Raw genomic sequence first — 26,906 nt, forward strand, 5'->3', positions numbered from 1 at the left:
GTGGACATGATCAGGGGTTCTGTAACTGGGGGTCGATAGAAACTAGAGGAACAAAGAGGTGTAATGGGTTCGTACTCAAAAATATGTTGCATAAAGCTTACTTCATTTTTCTCTATTTGACATTTTTTACTGCTTCAGTGATAGTGTACACAGACATTTCAGATTTACAGCCTTCTTCAGTGTGTAGGTACAATTAGATGTGAATCTCCTGGGATTTCGCTTGTTTACCTTGTTAACCACCTGAATCGAATTCAGGGATAGTTTTGGTGTTTCAAATGAAGAGGGTGGCTTAGCAAGTAAACAGAAAGGGGAAACAAATATTTAAAGGCAAACTGAGGAGGAAAGAGGACTATGTAGAAAACAATTTACACCATTTAAAGGTATACTTCAGGATTTCAGCTTTATCTACTTCCCAAGAGTCAGATTAACTCATGGATACAATTTGTATGTCTCTGCATCCAGTATGAAGGAGGTTATAGGTTGTTTTACAAGCCAATGCTAACTTGCACAATTACTGGAAGTCTATGGTATCTCCTAGCATGCTAGCAGTTACAATAGACTTCTAGTCCTTGCGCTAATGCTAGTTAGCAACTTCCTTCAAACTGCACCAGAGACATAAAAATGGTATCCACGAGTTCATTGGACTCTGGGGAAGTAGATAAAGGGCTTCTTTGCCAAAATCCTGAAGTATCCCTTTAATGTTCATGTTGTGATGTACAGCACTTGTAATATTCATTGATATTTGCGTCATATTAATTACTGATATTGCACAGCTCCTCAAATATCATGAGCCTTCTATGTTTGAACAAATGCACGCACGCGCTCTTCCAAGCTAGACCCGTTCTACAGTAGGCCTTAATACAAGTGATACATCTCCCCCATCACCTGAGAACAGTCACACGTGTATTTTAGGAGCAGATTTGTTGTGCTTAAACATGATTTACAATGAGTCCCGTGGCGCCTCTACTTCACTCTGAAGACAGCCATTCATGGAAAAAATGTAATTCCCGCGAGCAGTTTCGCAGAATTAATAAGCCGGTCAGCCTCAGACCAAAGTAATCAATCACAGGTAGGGAGGACGAAATACATAAGAAACCCTGCATGTGCCAAGGCCACGTCAGATACAGTATTCTAGAGAAATAAAATCATTCTGAATGTGTTCCGTTCAACAACAGATGAATAAAGCCCCTCAAGGTTGCATCCTGACCAATTTTGTATACAGCATAAATAAACCCTGGATTGCTGATGCTATGTATTGGCCAATGAGAGGCTTTGAAGCCACCGGTCCGCCATACAGAGCTCGCCAGCTTGTAGTCTTAAAAAATGGAAATGAGTTACATCAGATTCGTTCAGCAATTCCAATGTGGAAAATGAATTGTGAAAGAATAGGGTTTTGGGATAAACGCTGAAAATAAGGTCTGAGGTTAACACAGGCTTAGTATACATTATTTTGGGCTTTCATCCAATAACACTACAACAACTCCATTAATTTCCCCAAAGGCTTTGGTCAACAAGCCATTGAGGAGTTAGTGCCTCCAAAAAGACGCTGTTACTACTGCTCTCTATTGGCACTCCCCAGAAGAAGCAGGCCTTTCATAAGGAGAAATGAAATTCTACAGTATTTCAATGAAATGTTTCAAGTGGGGACAGTAACATTAGAATTACACTTAAAGGAAATTGTTTATATATCTATCTTAATTTAAAAAAATGTTTAGCACACAATATAATTAAAAATGATTCATTAGGGTGTCTGTAATAGAATACATGTGGCAAAAACCAATGTAGACATTAATAAATGCATTTCTATAGGTTCCCCTAACATGTTACAATGGTGGGGTAGTGTCAAGATGAAGGTGCAATGGCTTTTAAATGGGACCCATACAGTATCGTGCAAAAAGTTGACCAAAAAGCACCTAAAAGCAACTGGATAATCAAGACTCTTGGAAGAATGGTCTATAGACAGATACACCAAAAGCATAACTTTTTGGATGACATGAGTCCCATTATGCCTGGCGAAAATGATGGTTTTGGGATGCTTTGCTGCCTCAGGACCTGGACAACTTGCCTTAATTGAATGAATAATTAATTCTGCTATCTATCAGAGAATTCTACAGAAGAATGTCAGGCCATCCGTTTGTGAGCTGAAGCGCAGCTGGGTCATACAGCAAGATAATAATACAAAACACAAAATCAAGTCTACATGAAAATGGCTAAAAAACAACACATTTTAAGTTTTGGAATAGCCTAGTCAAAGTCCAGACCTAATCCCAACTGAGTTAAAGCAGTTCTGCATGCAAGGGTGGGCCAAAATTCCTCCACAGCGATGAGAGACTGATCAACAACTACAGGAAGCATTTGGTTGCAGTCAATACAGCTACTTAGTGTAAGGGCGCAATTACTTTTTCACACAGGGGAATTGGGTGTTGCATAACTGTGTTAATTAAATATATATATATATATTTTGTTATTTGTCAAATCAGATTCCCTTTATCTAATATTAGGTTTTGGTTGAAGATCTGATAACATTCAGAATCAACTTTTCCATGTCATAAAGTGCATTCGGAAAGTACTCATACCCTTTTCCCACATTTTGTTACGTTACAGCTTCATTTCTAAAATGGATTAAATAAAAAAAAAAAAAAAAAGGTCCCACAGTTGACAGTGCATGTCAGAGCAAAAACCAAGCCATAAAGTCAAATTAATTGTCTGTAGAGCTCCGAGACAGGATTGTGTCGAGGCACAGATCTGGGGAAGGGTACCAAAACATTTATGCAGCATTGAAGATCCCCAAGAACACAGTGGCCTCCATCATTCTTAAATGGAATAAGTTCGGAACAACCAAGACTCTTCCTAGAAGGGCCTTGGTCAGGGAGGTGATCAAGAACCAGGTGGTCACTCTGACAGAGCTCCAGAGTTCCTATGTGGAACATCTCTAGAGACCTGAAAATAGCTTTGCAGCGATGCTCCCCATTTCAACCTGGCAGAGCTTGAGAGGATCTGTAGAGAAGAATGGGATAAACTCTCCAAATACAGCTGTGCCAAGCTTGTAACATCATACCCAAGAAGACTTGAGGATGTAATCGCTGCCAAAGGTGCTTCAACAAAGTACTGAGTAAAGGGTCTGAATAATTATGTAAATGTGATATTTCAGTTTTTATTTTTAGTATATTTGGAAACATTTCCAAAAACCTGTTTTTGTTTTGTCATTATGGGGTATTGTGCGTAGATTGATTTAATCCGTTTTAGAATAAGGCTGTAACATAACAAAACGTGGAAACAGTGAAGGGGTCTGAATACTTTCCGAATGCACTGTATTCCCCCCGCAAGTGCAGACATTAACTGATACTTCACTGAATTGAAACTCGAAAATGGGGACCGTAAAAAAGATAGCCATATATATTCCCAGGAGGCACTGCCTGTTTTTCCATTTCACGAGGTCGAATTAATAAGATGTTTCATAAGAAACATTAATTCATGCGAGTCCATTTGAAAGTGATGATTATGTAAAAATTACTTAACTAGGGAGAGATAAGTTTGTGTGGTGGAAGTAGCCAGTAAAAAAATATGAGGCAATTTATCTAATGTGTCTGTTTTCTACACCCTCTCTTTTGAGCTCTCGCTCAGAGCAGACTGTCGTGTCTGCACATGGTCTAACACTTTGTTCTGCAATGTTTAATGAATATTCTCGGTTTGGGTTTGACCTGTGGGAAGAAATGCTGGTTGGATATCTGAGGAGCAAATGTGAGGGGAAACAAAGCACCAATTACAGGCGTCTTCTACAGTGCAGAGAACGCTCTTATCAGTCCAGCGTTCGCCTCTTATCACGAACTTCCAAAGTCTTCCAACTGTAGAAAACTGCTCAAACTTGACTAAATGACTGTTAGTGCATTTTATATCCACACGAGCTGGAGGCGAACAACCCTTTGAAACTGGGCATGTTTCTGCATAGATAGCTCTTCAGCACAGCCTTCAGAACTGCCACGATAGCATCAACATGAACCCAAACACTCTTATTAACTGGCACAGAGAGGGTTCTTTCAACAAGATACATTCCAAGAAATCTTTATTACACAGTTTACCACCAAACACAGCCGATAGTATACAAGCAATGGAACAAAAGGAACCCATTCAGGGGACAGTTAACTCCCTAACACAATTTTCTGTGTGAGGTTTTGAAAGAGCACTCCGTTTAGGCATCAACGTGGTGTGATCTACACAAACTGCATAGAGCAGCAACTCAACTGGGCAGACAAAAGCATCTTGTGGAGATTCTCAATACGGCTCTTCAATCATCATCTGAGTAAACAAACAAACAAACAAACAACATTATAAATAGGTACTGTACGGCTGAAGCCGGGTGGGAAATGCAACATTTATTATGTGGCTAATCTTTGAACACAAACATACTGTATACAGACAGTCAACATTGTTCAACGGCAGAAGTAAGCTCTAGCATTGTGTTCTCTCACTGAGTGAATATTGCAATCATCTAGTAGAGGGAGCTCAACACTATGCCAAGGAGCGGATGTAGGCGGTTTAATTGTGATGGCTTGAGGGGGGACATATGGCCATTGGTCTTAGTAAGCTCAAGCCCCCCTCCTTGGATCAACACAGTGCAAATGAGTAGGTGACACCTCCAAGATCAGGAGCACTGACTCATTCTGTAATCTTACTCAGTGAGTCATGTTCAGCTACAATACAATGAACGACCTGTCGTGACAACAGAGCGATGTTGTCTCCATGCCATCAGATTCCAGGCTGAATGTTGGTCTATGCCCTCAACTACCATATTCAGATGAACAAATAAAAAAAAGCTTGCCTTTAGCTATGCAAATGTGTAAATGTTATGTGACAGTCATTGGTTTGAAAAACAATCCTTTCAGAAACTAACTAGGGTCAAGAAATCCCTTCAGATATTTTGAAAATATATAGTCAAGAAATTGGGTGTATATTTAAAAAAAAAAGTGTCATTAAATTGCATTTTTGGAAGCAAACACGCATATGGTAATGCAACAACAGTGGAGATGAGAGAGAAAAAGAGAAAGGGTCGCCTGAGGCAAAGACGAGCGAGAGGGAAACTTTTTCAGAAAGTTATACAGAAAACAATAACAGCAAGCGATGTCACTGCACACATAGGCCTCATTGCTGAAAATGGCAAATAATTTTTCTGGGAGAAGAATCCATCAAGCGTGTTTAGTCGAGTAAAATGCAATGTTTTGGCATCCGCAGACAAAACAAGTATTTCATTGTCAAATGTGAAATTGGGGGAAAATATAGATCTCATGTCTGTAACCTGGGGCCACAAAATCTTCAAACTTTGAAAGAGAGACCACCTAAATTACAGACAGTGACCAATTCAGGACCTCTAATACAAAGATTAATTTATTAACTTTGCCTGAGTTAAGCACATGCTGACTAGACCGGCCACGTGAGTGAGTTCACCATCACGCTCATGTTGATTTTGTACATCCACTCCAGAAGTGATTGAGACGCGCAGGTTGAAATATCAAAACAACCTCTAACCAACTATATTAATTTGGGGACAAGTCGAAAACACATGAAACAATCAATCATGGACATTTAGCTAGCTAGCTTGCTGTTGCTAGCTCATTTGTCCTGGGATATAAACATTGGGTTGTTATTTTACCTGAAATGCACTTGAATTGTTGAATAACATGTACAGTATGTGTAAATGTATTTTGCAACGCTCAAACACTCAACACGAGCGGTGTCGTCAGCATGTTAAGTAGTCGAATCTATGGAAAGATAAAAACAATTATGCATTAATGTATACAGCCTTTGAGATTCCCAAAAAGTTGCCCGACTTTCAACGACTCAGGCTTTTTCGCAAGCACTGGGAGATTGGGAATTATTCCTAAATTAGGAAAGAGCATTGATGGGAGACTGAGTCTGATAGTTATTACTATTAGTGCAGGCTGCTGGGCGGTTGGAGTCATTATTTCAGCCAAAACCCAGTGACAGGAAGAGGCCCAGAGCTTTCCACTACTTATTCTCCACAATGAGCAGCCCAGCAGAAAGTGAAGAAACACGCACCGAGATCATTAACTTAACATTTTCAACCATCTGCTAGAAGACTCAGTCACTCGGATTCTGTGTTCTTTTCAACTCAGCCCTACCAAGACCAAATAATGCTTAGAAGAGCTGAGTCGGGTGTCAGATTCAGCCTTGGCTGATTGCAGAATCCTCAAGGAGAGTTCATGAGAGCTGGGACTTTTGCTGAAACCAATTTATTGTGGAATAGACAGTCATTGTTATTTTCAGGGGATTCCAGTGCAGGCCTGTGGAGTGAACATGCATGTAGTCTATTCATCTGTCTACCTTGTGAAGTGAACATAAGTGCAAAGAATACAAACATCCAAAAGCAACACAGGAATTTAATAACGGTGGGTGAAGGCTTTGCCATAGCATAAAGAAGGGGATCACCTCTTCTGCGACCAAAGCAAATATTAGTATATCAACCACGTCCCTTCAAAGCAGTCAGTGGGCACAATCTAACTTTTCATTTAGCTCAGCATATGATTGAATAAGATGTCGTTCGGATAGTTGAATTGTCGAGTATGTGAGAAAAAGTAATTATAACTACCTCTGGCCAATTCTGCACTTCAAATCAAACTGAAAAACCAAGCAAATGATTATGTAAAGGGTACAAAAAACAGTCTGTAATTGTATAAGGGTACACGTAAATAGCCTACATAAAGTACTGTAGCAAAGTACTGGAGCGTATCCATTCCATTAACTGTACTGTTCAACTACTGTAAACCCAAGCCCTTGTTTTTATTTGTTGGCTTTATGTAGGCTATTTTTATATAGTTGGTAATGGCAATATCAGTTACTTTTTTAGGTTTGTATCATTTTCATTTAGGTTTGGATATAATGTTTATTAACTACATGACAATGACTGAGATATGAAGACGTTATTATAAATTAAATGAAACTATTTCACGGAAATGTGCATATGAAAACCATAACTGGTAAGCAGAATGGTAGAAATTGTAAGATAAATTGGCATTCCACCTGAGAAAGGTTGCCGAGTACTAGTGTAGCCTATTAACGGGAAATTCAGGAGTAATGGCAGAATCTGACAAAGCCAGCTGGAGAGGGAGGAAAATAGTTGGGTCAGGTTAAAAGTAAGCTTAGTGTCAGACTAGCGCAATGCATATAGTTCATTTCATTAAAACACATAGGGTGTGTCTATACAGTGTATTCGGAAAGTATACAGTCGTGGCCAAAAGTTTTGAGAATGACACAAATTTACACTTTTACAAAGTCTGCTGCCTCAGTTTGTATGATGAAAATTTGCATATACTCCAGAATGTTATGAAGAGTGATCAGATGGATTGCAATTAATTACAAAGTCCTTCTTTGCCATGCAAATGAACTGAATCCCCCCAAAAACATTTCCACTGCATTTCAGCCCTGCCACAAAAGGACCAGCTGATATCATGTCAGTGATTCTCTCGTTAACACAGATGTGAGTGGTGACGAGGACAAGGCTGGAGATCCCTCTGTCATGCTGATTGAGTTTGAATAACAGACTGGAACGCTTCAAAAGGAGGGTGGTGCTTGGAATCATTGTTCTTCCTCTGCCAACCATGGTTACCTGCAAGGAAACACGTGCCGTCATCATTGCTTTGCACAAAAAGGTCTTCACAAGCAAGGATTTTGCTGCCAATAAGATTGCGCCTAAATCTACCATTTATCGGATCATCAAGAACTTCAAGGAGAGCGGTTCAATTGTTGTGAAGAAGACTTCAGGGCGCCCAAGAAAGTCCAGCAAGCGCCAGGAGCATCTCTTAAAATTGATTCAGCTGCGGATCGGGGCACTACCAGTACAGAGCTTGATCAGGAATGGCAGCAGGCAGGTGTGAGTGCACAGTGAGGCGAAGACTTGGAGGATGGCCTTGTGTCAAGAAGGGCAGGAAAGAAGCCACTTCTCTTCAGGGACAGACTGATATTCTGTAAAAGGTACAGGGATTGGACTGCTGAGGACTGAAGTCATTTTCTCTGATGAATCCCCTTTCCGATTGTTTGGGGCATCCGGAAAAAAGCTTGTCCGGGGAAGACAAGGTGAGCACTACCATCAGTCCTGTGTCATGCCAACAGTAAAGCATCCTGAGACCATTCATGTATGGGGTTGCTTCTCAGCTAAGGGAGTGGGCTCACTTACAATTTTGCCTAAGAACATGAATAAAGAATGGTACCAACACATCCTCCGAGAGCAACTTCTCCCAACCATCCAGGAACAGTTTGGACGAACAATGCCCTTTCCAGCATGATGGAGCACCTTGCCAAAAAAAGGCAAAAGTGGCTCGGGGAACAAAACATCGATATTTTGGGTCCATGGCCAGGAAACTCCCCAGACCTTAATCCCATTGAGAACTTGTGGTCAATCCTCAAGAGGCAGGTGGACAAACAAAAATGGGCTGCCATCAGTCAGGATGTGGCCCAGAAGTTAATTGACAGCATGCCAGGGCGGTTTGCAGAGGTCTTGAAAAAGAAGGGTCAACACTGCAAATATTGACTCTTTGCATCAACTTCATGTAATTGTCAATAAAAGCCTTTGACACTTATGAAAGGCTTGTAACGATACTTCAGTATTAGATAGCAACATCTGACAAAAATATCTAAAGACACTGAAGCAGCAAACTGTGGAAATTAATGTGTCATTCTCAACTTTTGGCCACAACTGTACAGAATACTTTAATTTTTACACATTTTGTTATGTTACAGTCTTATTCTATAATTGATTCATTGTTTTTTCCCCCCCCCATCAATCTACACATAATACCCCATAATGGCAAAGGAAAAACAGCTTGTTAGACATTTTTACAAAATATAACATTTACATAAATATTCAGACCCTTTACTCAGTACTTTCTTGAAGCACCTTTGGCAGCAATTACAGCCTTTAGTCTTCTTGGGTATGACTCTACAAGCTTGGCACAGCTGTATTTAGGGAGTTTCTCCCATTCTTCTCTGCAGATCCTCTCAAGCTCTGTCAGGTTGGATGGGGAGCGTTGCTACACAGCTATTGTCAGATCTCTCCAGAGATGTTTAATTGGGTTCAAGTCCGGGCTCTGACTGGGCCACTAAATGAAATCCTGAAACCACTCCTGTGTTGTCTTGGCTGTGTGCTTAGGGTCGTTATCCTGTTGGAAGGTGAACCTTCGCCCCAGTCAGATCCTGAGCAGGTTTTCAACAAGGATCTCTCTGTACTTTGATCCGTTCATCTTTCCCTCGATCCTGACTAGTCTCCCAGTCCCTGCAGTTGAAAAACATCCACACAGCATGATGCTGCCACCACCATGCTTCACCATAGGGATGGTACCAGGTTTCATCCAGAAATTACGCTTGGCATTCAGGCCAAAAGTTCAATATTGGTTTCATCAGACCAGAGAATCTTGTTTCTCATGGTCTGAGAGTCTTTAGGTGCCTTTTGGCAAACTCCAAGCAGGCTGTCATATGCCTTTTATCGAGGAGCGACTTCCCTGTGGCCACTCTACCATAAAGGCCTGATTGGTGGCTTACTGCAGAGATGACGGTCCTTCTGGAAAGTTCTCCCATCTCCACAGAGGAACTCTGGATCACTGTCACAGTGACCATCGGGTTCTTGGTCCAAGGCCCTGCTCCCTTGATAGCTTATTGTGGCTGGGTGGCCAGCTCTAGGAATAGTCTTGGTGGTTCCAAACTACTTCCATTTAAGAATGACGGAGACCAATGTGTTCTTGGGGACGCATACATTTTTTGGTAACCTTCACCAGATCTGTGCCTCGACACAATCCTGTCTCAGAGCTCTACGGACAATTCATTCGACCTCATGGCTTGGTTTTTGCTCTGACATGCACTGTCAACTGTTGGATCTTATATAGACAAGTGTGTGCCTTTCCAAATCATGTCCAATCAATTGAATTTACCACAGGTGGACCCCAATCAAGTTGTAGAAACATCTCAAGGATGATCAATGGAAACAGGATGCGCCTGAGCTCAATTTCGAGTCTCATAGCAAAGGGTCTGAATACTTACGTACATAAGGTATCTGTTTTTTATATTTAATAAATGCGTAACAATTTCTACAAACCTATTTTCGCTTTGTCATTATGTGGTATTGTGTGTAGATTGACGAGCATTTTATTTTATCTACCTTAGAATAGGCTAGAAAAAGTCAAGGGGTCTGAATACTTTCCGAATGCACTGTATAACCCTAACCCATCTGTATAACCCTAACCCATCTGTATAACCCTAACCCATCTGGACAAGAGGAATACATATGTAAGAATGCTGTTCATCGACTATAGCTCAGCATTTAACACCATAGTACCCTCCAAACCCGTCATTAAGCTCGAGACCCTGGGTCTCGACCCCACCCTGTGCAACTGGGTCCTGGACTTTTTTACAGGCCGCCCCCAGGTGGTAGGGTAGGAAACAACATCTCCACCCCGCTGATCCTCAACACTGGGGCCCCACAAGGGTGCCTTCTCAGCCCTCTCCTGTACTCCCTGTTCACCCATGACTCCGTGGCCATGCATTTTTTTTTTTTTTTTTTTTTTTTTTTTTTTACCTTTATTTAACCAGGCAAGTCAGTTAAGAACAAATTCTTATTTTCAATGACGGCCTGGGAACAGTGGGTTAACTGCCTGTTCAGGGGCAGAACGACAGATTTTGTACCTTGTCAGCTCGGGGGTTTGAACTCTCAACCTTCCGGTTACTAGTCCAACGCTCTAACCACTAGGCTACACTGCCGCCAACTCATGCCAAAACATGCCTCCAACTCAATCATGAAGTTTGCAGACGACACAACAGTAGTGGGCTTGATTACCAACAACGATGAGACGGCCTACAGGGAGGAGGTGTTGGGCACTCGGAGTGTGGTGTCAGGAAAATAACAGCAGAGAGAGCACCTCCCTATCCACATCGACGGGACAGTAGTGGAGAACGTGGAAAGTTTTAAGTTCCTAGGCCTACACAACACGGACAAACTGAAATGGTCCACCCACACAGACAGCGTGGTGAAGAACAACAGCACCTCTTCAACCTCAGGAGGCTGAAGAAATATATCTGGTCACCAAAAACACTCAAACGTTTAGAGATGCACAATTGAGAGCATCCTGTCAGGATGTATCACTCCCTGGTGCGGTGATACAGCCCACAACCGCAAGGCTCTCCAGAGGGTAGTGAGGTCTGCACAATGCAGGGGCAAACTACCTGCCATCCAAGACACCTATACCACCCGATGTCACAGGAGGGCCAAAAAGAACATCAAGGGCAACAACCACCCGAGCCAACTGCCTGTTCACCCCGCTATCATCCAGAAGGCGAGGTCAGTACAGGTGCATCAAAGCTAGGACCGAGAGACTGAAAAACAGCTTCTATCTCAAGGCCATCAGACTGTTAAACAGCCATCACTAACATTGAGTGGCTGCTGCCAACATACTGACTCAAATCTCGAGCCACTTTAATAATTCAAAGTTGGATGTAATAAATGTATCACTAGTCACTTAAAACAATACTACTTTATATATAATGTTTACATACCCTACATTATACATTACTCATCTCATATGTACAGTGGGGCAAAAAAGTATTTAGTCAGCCACCAATTGTGCAAGTTCTCCCACTTAAAAAGATGAGGCCTGTAATTTTCATCATAGGTACACTTCAACTATGACAAAACAAATCCAGAAAATCACATTGTAGGATTTTTAATTAATTAATTTGCAAATTATGGTGGAAAATAAGTATTTGGTCACCTACAAACAAGCAAGATTTCTGGCTCTCAAAGACCTGCAACGTCTTCTTTAGGAGGCTCCCCTGTCCTCCTCCACATGTTTGAACTTGTTATCAGTAGAAAATACACCTGTCCACAACCTCAAACAGTCACACTCCAAACTCCACTATGGCCAAGACCAAAGAGCTGTCAAAGGACACCAGAAACAAAATTGTAGACCTGCACCAGGCTGGGAAGACTGAATCTGCAATAGGGGAGCAGCTTGGTTTGAAGAAATCAACTGTGGGAGCAATTATTAGGAAATGGAAGACATACAAGACCACTGACAATCTCCCTCGATCTGGGGCTCCACGCAAGATCTCACCCCGTGGGGTCAAAATGATCACAAGAACGGTGAGCAAAAATCCCAAAACCACACGGGGGACCTAGTGAATGACCTGCAGAGAGCTGGGACCAAAGTAATAAAGCATACCATCAGTAACACACTACGCCGCCAGGGACTCAAATCCTGCAGTGCCAGACGTGTCCCCCTGCTTAAGCCAGTACATGTCTAGGCCCGTCTGAAGTTTACTAGAGAGCATTTGGATGATCCAGAAGAATATTGGGAGAATGTCATATGGTCAGATGACACCAAAATATAACTTTTTTGGTAAAAACTCAACTCGTCATGTTTGGAGGACAAAGAATGCTGAGTTGCATCCAAAGAACACCATACCTACTGTGAAGCATGGGGGTGGAAACATCATGCTTTAGGGCTGTTGTTCTGCAAAGGGACCAGGACGACTGATCCGTGTAAAGGAAAGAATGAATGGGGCCATGTATCGTGAGATTTTGAGTGAAAACCTCCTTCCATCAGCAAGGGCATTGAAGATGAGCCGTGGCTGGGTCTTTCAGCATGACAATGATCCCAAACACACCGCCCGGGCAATGAAGGAGTGGCTTCGTAAGAAGCATTTCAAGGTCCTGGAGTGGCCTAGTCAGTCTCCAGATCTCAACCCCATAGAAAATCTTTGGAGGGAGTTGAAAGTCTGTGTTGCCCAGCAACAGCCCCAAAATATCACTGCTCCAGAGGAGATCTGCATGGAGGAATGGGCCAAAATACTAGCAACAGTGTGTGAAATCCTTGTGAAGACTTACAGAAAACATTTGACCTCTGTCATTGCCAACAAAGGGTATATAACAAAGTATTGAGATAAACTTTTGTTATTGACCAAATACTTATTTTCCACCATAATTTGCAAATAAATTCATTAAAAATCCTACAATGTGATTTTCTGGATTTCTTTTCTCATTTTGTCTGTCATAGTTGAAGTGTACCTATGATGACAATTACAGGCCTCTCTCATATTTTTAAGTGGGAGAACTTGCAATATTGGTGGCTGACAAAAAATTTTTTTTGCCCCACTGTATATACTGTACTCTATACCATATACTGCATCTTGCCTATGCCGTTCGGCCATCACTCAACCATATATTTTTATGTGTGTATAATGTAGTTGTTGTGAAATTGTTAGATATTACTGCATGGTTTGAACTAGAAGCACAAGAATTTTGCTACACTCGCATTAACATCTGCTAACCATCTGTATGTGACCAATACAATTTGATAAGATATACAGAAACGAGTAACACTTGCACACCACAACGCTGAGTGATCTCGCTCTCAGAGGCCATGAGTAAGGTTTTTAAAATCAGGTCAACACTCGTAACGCCGCGGCAGGCATAGTCACTGGCAGGCAACCTCTTGTCACAGTCCGTTATCCCCACATCTGAAGCTCACCAAGAACTATGAGGCTACCTGCCACAATGACTACCGCCCTGTAGCACTAAAATCAAGAGGGCGCTGAGAGTGCTAATAAAATCAACCCGCAAAACACCTGTCTCAATGTCAGCAGTGAAGAGACGACTCCGGGATGCTGGTTCCTCTAGTGTCTGTGTTCTTTTGCCAATCTTAATCTTTTCTTTTTATTGGCCAGTCTGAGATATGGCTTTTTCTTTGCAACTCTGCCAAGAAGGCCAGCATCCCGGCGTCTCCTCTTCACTGTTGACGTTGAGACTGGTGTTTTGCGGGTACTATTTAATGAAGCTGCCAGTTGTGAGGCGTCTGTTTCTCAAACTAGACACTCGAATATACTTTTCCTCTTGCTCCCACTCCTCTTTCTATTCTGGTTAGTGCCAGTTTCCGCTGTTCTGTGACTGGAGTAGTACACAGCGTTGTACGAGATCTTCAGTTTCTTAGCAATTTCTCGCATGGAATAGCCTTCATTTCTCGGAACAAGAATAGACTGACGAGTTTCATTAGAAAGTCCTTTGTTTCTGGCCATTTTGAGCCTGTAATCGAACCCACAAATGCTGATACTCCAGATACTCAACTAGTCTAAAGAAGGACCGTTTTATTGCTTCTTTAATTCAGATAACAGTTTTCAGCTGTGCTAACATAATTGCAAAATAGTTTTCTAATGATCAATTAGCCTTTTAAAACGATACATTTAGCAAACACAACGTGCCATTTGAACACAGGCTTGATGGTTCCTGATATTGGGCCTCTGTATGCCTACTGTATGTACATATTCCTTTTTTTAAATTGTAATTTTAAATCTGCCGTTTCCAGCTACAATAGTCATTTACAACATTAACAATGTCTACACTGTATTTCTGATCAATTTGATGTTATTTTAAATGGACCAAAATATATAGATATATTTCCAAAACAAGAAATGTCTAAAGTGACCTCAAACTTTTGAAAGGTAGTGTATATATTATAGTACTACTGCATTGTTGGGAAAGGGTAAGCCAGAAAGGCATTTCAATGTAATAGTGCACAAGACAATAACATCTTGCATGTGGACAATGTTTGTTCTCACCGGGTTCATTGTCAGTCGTGATAGGCAGTGAACGTCTCCACAGGGCAGTTAGCAATTCTGACGCCTTCCATGTGGAGTAGGCAAATGGGCCAGCCAGGGCATAGCTTTTCTACACTGGCAGCAGGCTTCAGAACTAGGGCCCGGCCACATGGCGTCCATTAGGCACACAAACATCGGTCCCCTCTTGCTCGCTGCCAAGGCAGCATGTACCCGTCTGGAAAAGGATGGCTTCGCTGGCATGCTCTCACAGGGTAAGACTCACTCTGGGCCCATCAGGGGAGATTGATGCACTTCTCAGTGGGGAAAGCTGACATTCATTTTAATTAGGCCAAGCATTGTGTCTCCAGCATCGTGGTCTATACTGCTCTCTTCCAGTCGCTTCCCTCAGCGTGGAGATAAAACCCCAGGGAGAAATTACCTCCAGCATCAGCCGAATCAGTTAAATACATCCTTTCAAAATCCTGATGACATTACTATGTGTATGATGTTTGATTAACATTTAATTAACATTTGTGTGACATTTGAGAGGCAGAACAAAACAATCCGTTTTTTGTTGTTTTTTTCAAGCTAGGGCCCACGCTAACCTGAAGACTCTTGAGTCTTGACATGCATCTCATCGAGAAAGACAGGCAGCCAGACAACCAGGGTTAGGGCAAGAGGGGGGGGTTATTGTAAGTGGCAATTTTTTAATGAGCATGTGAATGGAGAGATTTAAAGAGGTTTTCATTCTGCAAACATCATTAAAGCCTGCAGGGACACGCGTCTTCTTAAGAGAAGTCACAGAAAACACACAACGATCCATACAAAGTCTACCTGCACTGCAATCCAATTAAAATCCAAACAAGAGTCTCTAAGGCACAGAGGAGCAGCCATACCAAACAACTTTAACAACCACTGGCACCCATGTCAGTGGTTCCTGATCTGATGTTGTTGTTAACATCCTATCCCTTTGCAATCATATTAGAAATATAGATACAAATACATGGATAGATGCAGAAAGAAATACACAAACTAAACTAATGAAAATATTAAATCTGAGCTTTAATTACTAAGCTACAGTCAAAAGGAAACCATCAACATACTGTATATTCAGCCGGCTACAATCAACCATTCCCAAAACAAGCAGAAGATTAGTACTTTCACTCTCATTTCCTGGACTTTGAGTTGATGTAGATGTCACTTTCCTTAGGAGGCCTCCAACTGAGTGTGTGTGCTTGTGGTGCTCGCAAAGTTAACCGCATAGTTAACACTGAGTGAGCTGGGTGGTGGCTGTCTGAAATGAGCTGCAGACACATAACCACCCTGTGTCACTGTGCACCCTTGTGTATGTGTGTGTGTATGCGTGTGTGTGTGTGTATATATGTGTGCGTGTGTGTGTAGCCGGGTGCTCGGTAAAGGGCACATCAGTGCTCATGTTTAAATCACTTTTGGAGGAATCAGAAAGGTCACACGTTAATGGTTACACTTCCTCAGACGCTCTAATCAAGCGTGCCAGTCACCCAGCCAGGGTCAAAGGGCACCTAAAATCAGACGTGACTAGTGGCACATTCATTACCAGAAGCTAGCTTTCAGCTTCTCTCAGCCTCATCAACACAAAGCAGTTCCTCAACAGCCTGCGTGTCACAACTGTCAGGCCCCCTTCTATTCCTTGACACCTAGTTTACTGCAGTGTAACAGCCTTGGCGATTAATTACTGATTTGGGTGTGTGCCTCAGCGAGTGAGACAATGACAAGAATGAGAGACGAGGAGGGGAGGATGCAACGGGCCCTCATGACAGACGCCACCACCGCCATTCTGCCTCAGCTTCTCAGTCTGTGACCTGGCGCAGTCACTCGTTCCGCGTGTCAACGTCCTGGATAACTGCAGCTGTCACGCTTCTCCAACAAATTGCTTGGAGGCAAAAGGACAGGAACACATGGCCAGCGCCCCTGCCTTCTCCCAGACCGACCTCCATTAGAAATGAGCTAGTGCCTGTCAGAGGAAGGCAGACAACAATAAGCGCCATCGTCTTACATTAGGCTTTATATGACTGTGTTGCATGGCTCAATTGACAAACTGTGCTGCAGCTAACTGCGTTTGATAAAGGCGGTGATTGAAGGGAGCGGAGCAAGGGTGGGGAAATACAGCAGGGCTAAATTGGTGTTGACAGAATGAAATTAGGAGCCGTCGACGCGGCCGCGTGTCAGTCCCCCGTTCTAGTCATATAGCTATACTGTAGATGGAAACCTACAGTACAGTAGTCTAAGGATGACATCTATGATTAGCCCACATACATATGTGATGTACTGTGCTGGGTATTTTCATGCACTTTTCATGGCTGGTCGGAAGTGAAATGGTTTGATTCTATTGGTGAAGATGTAGGGTTCACTTCAAATGCATGATTTTTTTAAATTGAATTTTGTCTTTTTACCACTACTAACTAAAATATTTCCACTTAAGTTTTTAATCTCATTCTCAAGGTTGATGTGTATTTACAGAGCCTTCAGAAAATATTCACACCGCTTGACTTTATCCACATATGCTGTTGTGTTACATCCAGAATTTAAAATTGATTCATTGCGATTTGTCACTGGCCTACACACAATTCCCAATAATGTAAAAGCGGAATTGTGTTTTTATACATATTTACTAGTTACTAAAAAATAAAAAAGCTGAAATGTCTAGAGTCAATAAGTATGAAAGTATTCAACCATGAGGCCAATGGTGACTTAAAACAGTTACAGAGTGTAATGGCTGTGATAGGAGAACACTGAGGACGGATCAACAACCTTTTATTTACTCCACAATACTAACCTAAATGACAGAAAGGGAAGACTATACAGAATTCATATATTCCAAAAGATGCATCCTGTTTGCAGTAAGGCACTAAAGTAAAACTGCAAACAATGTGGCAAAGTAATGAACTTTAAGTCCTGAATACAAAGCGTTATGTTTGGGGCAAATCCAACAAAGCACATCACTGAGTACAGTACCACTCTTCATATTTTCAAGCATGGTAGTGGCTGCATCATGTTATGGGTATGCATGTCATTGGCAAGGACTAGGGAAACAGGATAGAGCGAAGCACAGGAAAAATCCTAGAGGAGACCTGGTTCAGTCTGCTTTCCAACACACTGGGAGACAAATCCACCTTTCAGCAGGACAATAACCTAAAAGCCAAATATATACTGGCGTTGCTTACCAAGACAACATTGGATGTTCCTGAAAAGCCTAGTTACAGTTTTTTTTTACTTAAATGGGCTTAAAAACAAAACAATGGCAAGACTTGAAATGGTGGTCGAGCAATAATCAACAACAAATTTGTCAAGAGCTTGAAGAATTTGAAAAATAATAAAATGTGCAAATATTGCACAATCCAGGTGTGCAAAGCTCTTAGAGTCTTACCCAGAAAGACTGAGCTTTAATCACTAACAAAGGTGATTCTAACATGTATTGACTTAGAGGTGTGAATACTTATGTAAATTAGATATTTCTGTATTTCATTTGCAATACATTTATAAAAACATGTTTTCACTTTATCATTATGGGTTATTGTGTGTAGATGGGTGTGATTTTGTATTTATTTAATCCATTTTAAATTCAGGCTGTAACAACAAAATGTGAAATAAGACAAGAGGTCTGAATACTTACTGAAGGCACTGTATGTGGTTACATGAAACGTGCACAATGTGTATGACATGGGTAACGTGCAATGTACGTATTATGTTGAGTGTGTAATATAAAGTTTATATTATCTATACAGCAGTCTAAGACAATTTCCCCCTCGTGACATTAACGTTCATGATGTCCAAGAAAGGGAGCATATTAAAATACAGCATCTAAATCAGTGCTTCCTAAACTTTTTCACTCATGCCTCCCTTTCATTATTGGGGAACATCTAGCAACGGCATAGAACTTCTCCCATCTTCCGCAAAGAGATTATACACATCTACAGTGCATTTGGAAAGTATTCAGACCCCTCGACTTTTTTCACATTTTGTTACGTTACAACCTTATTCTAACATTTATTAAATAAATCCACAGCAATCGACACACAATACCCCACAATGACAAGGCGAAAATATGTTTTTAAAATGTTTGCAAAAAATAACTGAAATACCTTATTTACATAAATATTCAGACTCTTTGCTATGAGATTGGAAATTTAGCTCATTTGGCATCCTGTTTCCATTGATCATCCTTGAGATGCTTCTACAACTTGATTGGAATCCACCTGTGGTAAATTCAATTGATTGGACATGATTTGGAAAGGCACTAGCCTGTCTATATAAGGTCCCACAGTTGATGTCAGAACAAAAACCAAGCCATGAGGTTGAAGGAATTGACTGTAGTGCTCCGAGACAGCATTGTGTCAAGGCACAGATCTGGAGAAGGGTACCAAAAAATGTCTGCAGCATTGAAGGTCCCCAAGAACACAGTGGCCTCCATCATTATTGAATGGAAGAAGTTTGGTACCACACATCCTAGAGCTGGCCACCTGGCCAAACTGAGCAATCGGGGGAGAAGGGCCTTGGTCAGGGAGGTGACCAAAAACCCGATGGCCACTCTGACAGAGCTCCAGAGTTCCTCTGTGGAGATGGGAGAACCTTCCAGAAGGACAACCATCTCTGTAGCACTCTACCAATCAGGCCTTGATGGTAGAGTGGCCAGAGGGAAGCTACTCCTCAGTAAAAGGCACATCACAGCCTGCCTGGAGTTTGCCAAAAGGCAACTAAAGATTCTCTGGTCTGACGAAACCACGATTGAACTCTTGGGCCTGAATGCAAAGCGTCACATCTGGAGGAAACCTGGCACCATCCCTATGGTGAAGCATGGTGGTGGCAGCATCATGGTGTGGGGATGTTTTTAAACGACAGGGACTGGGAGACTAGTCAGGATCGAGGGAAAGACGAACGGAGCAAAGTATAGAGAGAACCTTGATGAAACCCTGCTCCAGAGTGCTCAGGACCTCAGACTGGGGCGAAGGTTCACCTTCCAACAGGACAACGACCCTAAGCACACAGCCAAGACAACGTAGGAGAGACTTCGGGACAAGTCTCTGAATGTCCTTGAGTGGCCCAGCCAGAGCCCAGTCAAGGGGTCTGAAAACTGTCTGAAGGCCCTGTTTAATTAAGAATTGCCCCACTTTGATATTGCACATGAGGGTAACATAATATTGTGTATAATTTATGGGAGTGATGTTTGAACGTTTAAACAAATTTGGGATCGTTAGTTTAGAATTATTATACTTTTTTTTACCGAATTAAAATCACAGTGCAGTTATCACAAAACTACCATTAAAAGGTCCCGATTGTCATCATTAACAAATACTTAACGCAAAAATTCTCTATGTAGGGGGAGATATGAATCTTTCAAATGATTTGCCACGGATAAAAAGCTTAGTTTGACCACATTTTCCTGGTCCTAGAGTCATGAAATGTTCAGAGTACATTGAGGAGAGTTTTTCCTTTCAATAATTGTAAAAAAATAAATAATAATAATTAAAATATAAAAATGGGAAAAAATGTTGTTACGAGGCTTTCATCAGACAGCGAAGTAATTACAATAATACTATGGTACCAGAGACTGAGAATTACCAAGGCACTATATCACTATAATATAACACATTGTGGCAGACGGTAATTACAGAGTGAACCAGGGCGGGTAATTGCACGTTTTCTGCACACGTTTGCCTTGCTCGCCAACATTCTGTGTCTCAGACCTTCCTCCTGTGCGGTTAAAGGAAAAATCCACCCCAAAACTATCTTTTTGTATTTATTTTTAATTAGTCCACTGTTGATACAGTCCCAAAATGTTTTGCATGTCAGCAGTCAAGTTTAAGATATTGGACTTTCATCATGACATTTCGGGAATGTATCAACAGTAGAGTAATAAAAAATGATAGAAATATATATATATTTTTCTCCCCCTTTTCATTACTCCACTGCTGAGTGATACTGCACTAGTTTTTGAGTAGAGTTTTCCTTTAAGTAAAGTAGAGGTGGGGGGACCCTCCCTCTGTCTGTCTGAAGCCTATGAAGCCCCCTACGAAGGCCCCTATGAAGGCTATGAAGACCTAGTAAGCTGACTGAAGATTGCTGAGTAATGCAGGCCCTTGAGGAGCAGAGAGAGAGTGGGCAGTTGATACGTTTGACTGCAGGCAAAGTTGCTTGTTTGAAGTTCGTCAACCTCAGTGGCTAGGCTCCTCCGGGCACTGAGGTTGACGAACTTCAAACAAGCAACTTTGCCTGCTCCCATGCCTCTCTTCTCCCCCTCTCTCTCCGTCTCGCTCTTTCCCTCCCTTCCTCTCTCGCTCTCTGTCTCACTCGTTCCCTCCACTGATGGAAACAAAAATGTGGGTTCAAACATTCTCAGGGAAAAGGGGAAGAAAATAGAGGCCAGCCAGCAGAGGAAGCTCTGCAATTAAAAATCAAATGAGGAGAACAATGACACAGCAAGGTTTTCCTTTTGGGGGTGCTGGGGGGAGGCTGAGGGGCCAAATAAGTTCTTGCGAAATGAAGGACGTCATCCACACCCTCAGGACGAGTCAAGACTTTGTCTCACTTTTCAATCTGCAGTTGGTGAGTGATGCAGTGTTGGAGGTGATCAGAGCGTGTGAACTGTGGCAGTCTGGCCATCGAGTCACTGTTGAGCAATTGGTACCCGACTGCATTGTGTTACCATCTGAGTGAAAGCATTTTAAAAGTTGTTTACTCCACCACCACCTTGCTCTGCAAATCCATCAGAACAGATCAAAAGAAAGAATTCCACTAAATTTCAGTTGAGTCCAGCAGCAGCAAAAGCAGACCAGATACAGTGGGGCAAAACATTATTTAGTCAGCCACCAATTGTGCAAGTTCTCCCACTTAAAAAGATGAGAGAGGCCTGTAATTTTCATCATAGGTACACTTCAACTATGACAGACGAAATGAGAAAAAAAAAACATTGTAGGATTTTTTATGAATTTATTTGCAAATTATGGTGGAAAATAAGTATTTGGTCACCTACAAACAAGCAAGATTTCTGGCTCTCACAGACCTGTAACTTCTTCTTTAAGAGGATCCTCTGAGCAAAAAACCTAGAACCACACGGGGGGACCTAGTGAATGACCTGCAGAGAGCTGGGTCCAAAGTAACAAAGCCTACCATCAGTAACACACTACGCCGCCAGGGACTCAAATCCTGCAGTGCCAGACGTTTCCCCCTGCTTAAGCCAGTACATGTCCAGGCCTGTCTGACGTTTTCTAGACAGCATTTAGATGATCCAGAAGAAGATTGGGAGAATGTCATATGGTCAGATGAAACCAAAATATAACTTTTTGGTAAAAACTCAACTCGTCGTGTTTGGAGGACAAAGAATGCTGAGTTGCATCCAAAGAACACCATACCTACTGTGAAGCACGGGGGTGGAAACATCATGCTTTGGGGCTGTTTTTCTGCAACGGGACCAGGACGACTGATCCGTGTAAAGGAAAGAATGAATGGGGCCATGTATCGTGAGATTTTGAGTGAAAACCTCCTTCCATCAGCAAGGGCATTGAAGATGAAACGTGGCTGGGTCTTTCAGCATGACAATGATCCCAAACACACCGCCCGGGCAACGAAGGAGTGGCTTCGTGAGAAGCATTTCAAGGTCCTGGAGTGGCCTAGCCACTATACCAGCAACAGTGTGTGAAAACCTTGTGAAGACTTACAGAAAACGTTTGACCTCTGTTATATACCCTTTGTTGGCAATGACAAAGTATTGAGTATTAACTTTTGTTATTGACCAAATACTTATTTTCCATCATAATTTGCAAATAAATTCATTTTTTTTCTTCTAATTTTGTCTTTCATAGTTGAAGTGTACCTATGATGAAAATTACAGGCCTCTCATCTTTTTAAGTGGGAGAACTTGCACAATTGGTGGCTGACTAAATAGTTTTTTGCCCCACTGTACTTAAATTCATATGTATTAGGCCTAATTTGCCCTATACAACTCCACCTAGTGACCCAGGAGAGCTTTATGAGAAAGCCAAAGTTGGACGGTAGACAGAATAAACATTAATGGACACAAAAGTACATTTTAGGGGAGAATGTCAAGGCACCCAATGCATCACTGTTTCATGGGTGAGGCCCAAATGCCAAACAGTATTCTAGTTTTGTCTATGACACTTGCCATTAAAGACAGTGATAAAAATATGGTAGAAATTGGAAAGAAACTCAAGAAAAACATTAAGAACACCTACTGTTCCAGAGACATAGACTAACCAGGTGAATCCAGGTGAAAGCTATGATATTTTATTGATGGAGCTGCTCTTCCTCCCGGGGAAGGACTGCCCGTTCCATGATCTCGCCATCACGGTTGACAACTCCATTGTGTCCTCCTCCCAGAGCGCTAAGAACCTTGGCGTGATCCTGGACAACACCCTGTCGTTCTCAACCAACATCATGGCGGTGGCCCGTTCCTGTAGGTTCATGCTCTACAACATCCGCAGAGTACGACCCTGCCTCACACAGGAAGCGGCGCAGGTCCTAATCCAGGCACTTGTCATCTCCCGTCTGGATTACTGCGACTCGCTGTTGGCTGGGCTCCCTGCCTGTGCCATTAAACCCCTACAACTCATCCAGAACGCCGCAGCCCGTCTGGTGTTCAACCTTCCCAAGTTCTCTCACGTCACCCCGCTCCTCCGCTCTCTCCACTGGCTTCCAGTTGAAGCTCGCATCCGCTACAAGACCATGGTGCTTGCCTACGGAGCTGTGAGGGGAACGGCACCGCAGTACCTCCAGGCTCTGATCAGGCCCTACACCCAAGCAAGGGCACTGCGTTCATCCACCTCTGGCCTGCTCGCTCCCTACCATTGAGGAAGTACAGTTCCCGCTCAGCCCAGTCAAAACTGTTCGCTGCTCTGGCCCCCCAATGGTGGAACAAACTCCCTCACGACGCCAGGACAGCGGAGTCAATCACCACCTTCCGGAGACACCTGAAACCCCACCTCTTCAAGGAATACCTAGGATAGGATAAGTAATCCTTCTCACCACCCCCCTTAATGATTTAGATGCACTATTGTAAAGTGGCTGTTCCACTGGATGTCAGAAGGTGAATTCACCAATTTGTAAGTCGCTCTGGATAAGAGCGTCTGCTAAATGACTTAAATGTTAAATGTAATGTCACATGTTGAATCCACTTCAAATCAGTGTAGATGAAGGGGAGGACACAGGTTAAAGAAGGATTTTTATGCCTTTAGACAATTGAGAAATTCTGTAGATTCTGTAGATGCCATTTAGAGGGTGAATAGTTAAGGGCCCTTTGAACTGAGTATGATAGTAGGTGCAAGGTGCACCGGTTTGTGTCAAGAATTGCAACACTGCTGTGTTTTTCATGCTCAACAGTTTCCCGTGTGTCAAGAATTGTCCACCACCCAAAGGACATCCAGCCAACTTGACACAACTGTGGGAAGGATTGGAGTCAACCCTTTCGACACCTTGTAGAGTCCATGCATGCCCCAACTCAATATGAGGAAGGTGTTCCTAATGTTTGGCATAGTCAGTGTATAATCACCAAAGTACGCAGAACACATAACAGTCATAACAGGAACCAACTTATATATACAGGATAATTGGGGTTTTGGCAATTTGGCCAAAGAGTACAAACAGACAGCGCACAAGGAATACTTGAATATGGTAGAACAGCAAATTAACTTGATGGATGGAAGTGGGGCTCGAAACCACGCTGCCAAAAGGCTGAAATGTCCTAAATGACAGAAACTGTGGTACTATGAAACACATAAACTGTATAAGTTACGAATGACACCATCAAATATGAGATCTCATCTACATGACAGCTGAACAAAGCTAGAAGGCAGCTTGCCACTTGCAGCACAGAGACGGAGTATCAAAAGATGTGTTATCTGAGGAGTTTGACATTGATGCACAGGGTCGTTGTTGAGCTCACTCCTCTCCTCCACTCCCCATCGATGGAGAGATAATAGACCCCATCAATATTCCAGACCTCCCTGAACTTTGGAGCGGGTCACAGTCCCCCCCCCCCCCGCGCGCCTTCCACCATCCTCAGGTGGCGATACCTACCAGCTCCCCTCATCACTCACCCTCAGGCAGATCATGACAGAGCTCTAAATATATCTATGCACCGCTGACTGCAATTAAGCTCCCTGCCTCCCTCTCGCAAAATAGCTCTCACCTCATGGAATATTCATGAGGTGTGGTGCTGTTGGGTGAGTGGGTTTGACATGTCACAAACACTTCTTGTCTATCTTCTCCGCTGAGTGACATATGTGACTTTGTGCAGTGTGCAAGAGATAGGGGATAGGATCGATACAGGGTAGGGTATACAGGCCACCTGTTTTCACAGTAACTGTCGCCATCTTTGCATCTCTCTCTCTCGCCATCTTTGCATCTCTCGCTCTCTTGTGCTCTTTGCATCTCTCTCTCTCTCGCGCTCTTTGCATCTCTCTCTCGCACGCTCTTTGCATCTCTCTCTCGCGCTCTTTGCATCTCTCTCACGCGCTCTTTGCATCTCTCTCGCTCGCCATCTTTCTCTCTCTCGTCGTCTTTGCATCTCTCTCTCTCGCCGTCTTTGCATGTCTCTCTCGTCGTCTTTGCATCTCTCTTTCTCGCCGTCTTTGCATCTCTCTCTCGCCGTCTTTGCATCTCTCTCTCTCGCCGTCTTTGCATCTCTCTCTCTCGCCGTCTTTGCATCTCTCTCTCGCCGTCTTTGCATCTCTCTCTCTCGCCGTCTTTGCATCTCTCTCTCTCGCCGTCTTTGCATCTCTCTCTCTCGCCGTCTTTGCATCTCTCTCTCTCGCCGTCTTTGCATCTCTCTCTCGCCGTCTTTGCATCTCTCTCTCGCCGTCTTTGCATCTCTCTCTCTCGCCGTCTTTGCATCTCTCTCTCTCGCCGTCTTTGCATCTCTCTCTCTCTCGCCGTCTTTGCATCTCTCTCTCTCGCCGTCTTTGCATCTCTCTCTCTCGCCGTCTTTGCATCTCTCTCTCTCGCCGTCTTTGCATCTCTCTCTCTCGCCGTCTTTGCATCTCTCTCTCTCGCCGTCTTTGCATCTCTCTCTCTCGCCGTCTTTGCATCTCCCTCTCTCACTCTTTGCATCTCCCTCTCTCACTCTTTGCATCTCCCTCTCTCACTCTTTGCATCTCCCTCTCTCACTCTTTGCATCTCTCTCTCTCACTCTTTGCATCTCTCTCTCTCACTCTTTGCATCTCTCTCTCTCTCTGCATCTCTCTCTCTCACTCTGCATCTCTCTCTCTCACTCTTTGCATCTCTCTCTCTCACTCTTTGCATCTCTCTCTCTCACTCTTTGCATCTCTCTCACTCACTCTTTGCATCTCTCTCACTCACTCTTTGCATCTCTCTCACTCACTCTTTGCATCTCTCTCACTCACTCTTTGCATCTCTCTCACTCACTCTTTGCATCTCTCTCACTCACTCTTTGCATCTCTCTCTCTCACTCTTTGCATCTCTCTCTCTCTTTGCATCTCTCTCTCTCTTTGCATCTCTCTCACTCTTTGCATCTCTCTCTCTCACTCTTTGCATCTCTCTCTCTCACTCTTTGCATCGCTCTCTCTCTTTGCATCGCTCTCTCTCTCTTTGCATCTCTCTCTCTCTCTTTGCATCTCTCTCTCTCTCTTTGCATCTCTCTCTCTCTCTTTGCATCTCTCTCTCTCTTTGCATCTCTCTCTCTCTCTTTGCATCTCTCTCTCTCTTTGCATCTCTCTCTCTCTTTGCATCTCTCTCTCTCTTTGCATCTCTTTGCATCTCTGTCAACAGAGAACCTGTTTACATCAACAGTAAAAGTCTGACTGGCTCTCGAGTGGTGAGATTGTGAGGATGGGCGTCAGTAAGTGGCAGCGTCCAAAATTACCCTCTATTCCCTATATAGTGCACTACTTATGACCAGAGTCCTATGTGCCCTGGTCAAAACTATTGCACTATGTGCACTATATGTAGAGAATATGATGCCATTTGGGACACAGACAGTGAATGAGTAAAAGCAGGCCTACAGTATACTGTGTACATGGAGTGGAATGCTTGTTATTGTTTTGGTTTTAATTGGTGGCTCATTAGCCCAGGAGTTTGCAAGGGACAGCACATTCACAGACACTAAGAGCGCCCACCCCTAGCACACTGCATCAAGGCTAAAGCCCACCAACACACATAATTGGCCAAATATTTGGTGTTGCCATACCGTCTGTGTCTAGCTAACTAAACCACCCGTATTGTAAATGACTTCCCTAGGGACATTTTGATTCTTGGGTTGTTGATTTTTCTCTCTCTTTCTGTGTTGATGATGTCTCTCCAACAGACTC

General features: G+C 42.9%; 1 protein-coding gene across 1 annotated transcript in view; it reads right to left on the minus strand.

The window, feature by feature from the left end:
* LOC135528175 (nephrocystin-4-like) overlaps positions 1-26,906 on the minus strand; it is a 203,596-nt gene that overhangs the window by 100,040 nt on the left and 76,650 nt on the right. The window lies entirely within an intron of this gene.

The sequence above is a fragment of the Oncorhynchus masou genome, chromosome 33 (assembly GCF_036934945.1).
Source record: "Oncorhynchus masou masou isolate Uvic2021 chromosome 33, UVic_Omas_1.1, whole genome shotgun sequence".
Lineage (NCBI taxonomy): Eukaryota > Metazoa > Chordata > Actinopteri > Salmoniformes > Salmonidae > Oncorhynchus > Oncorhynchus masou.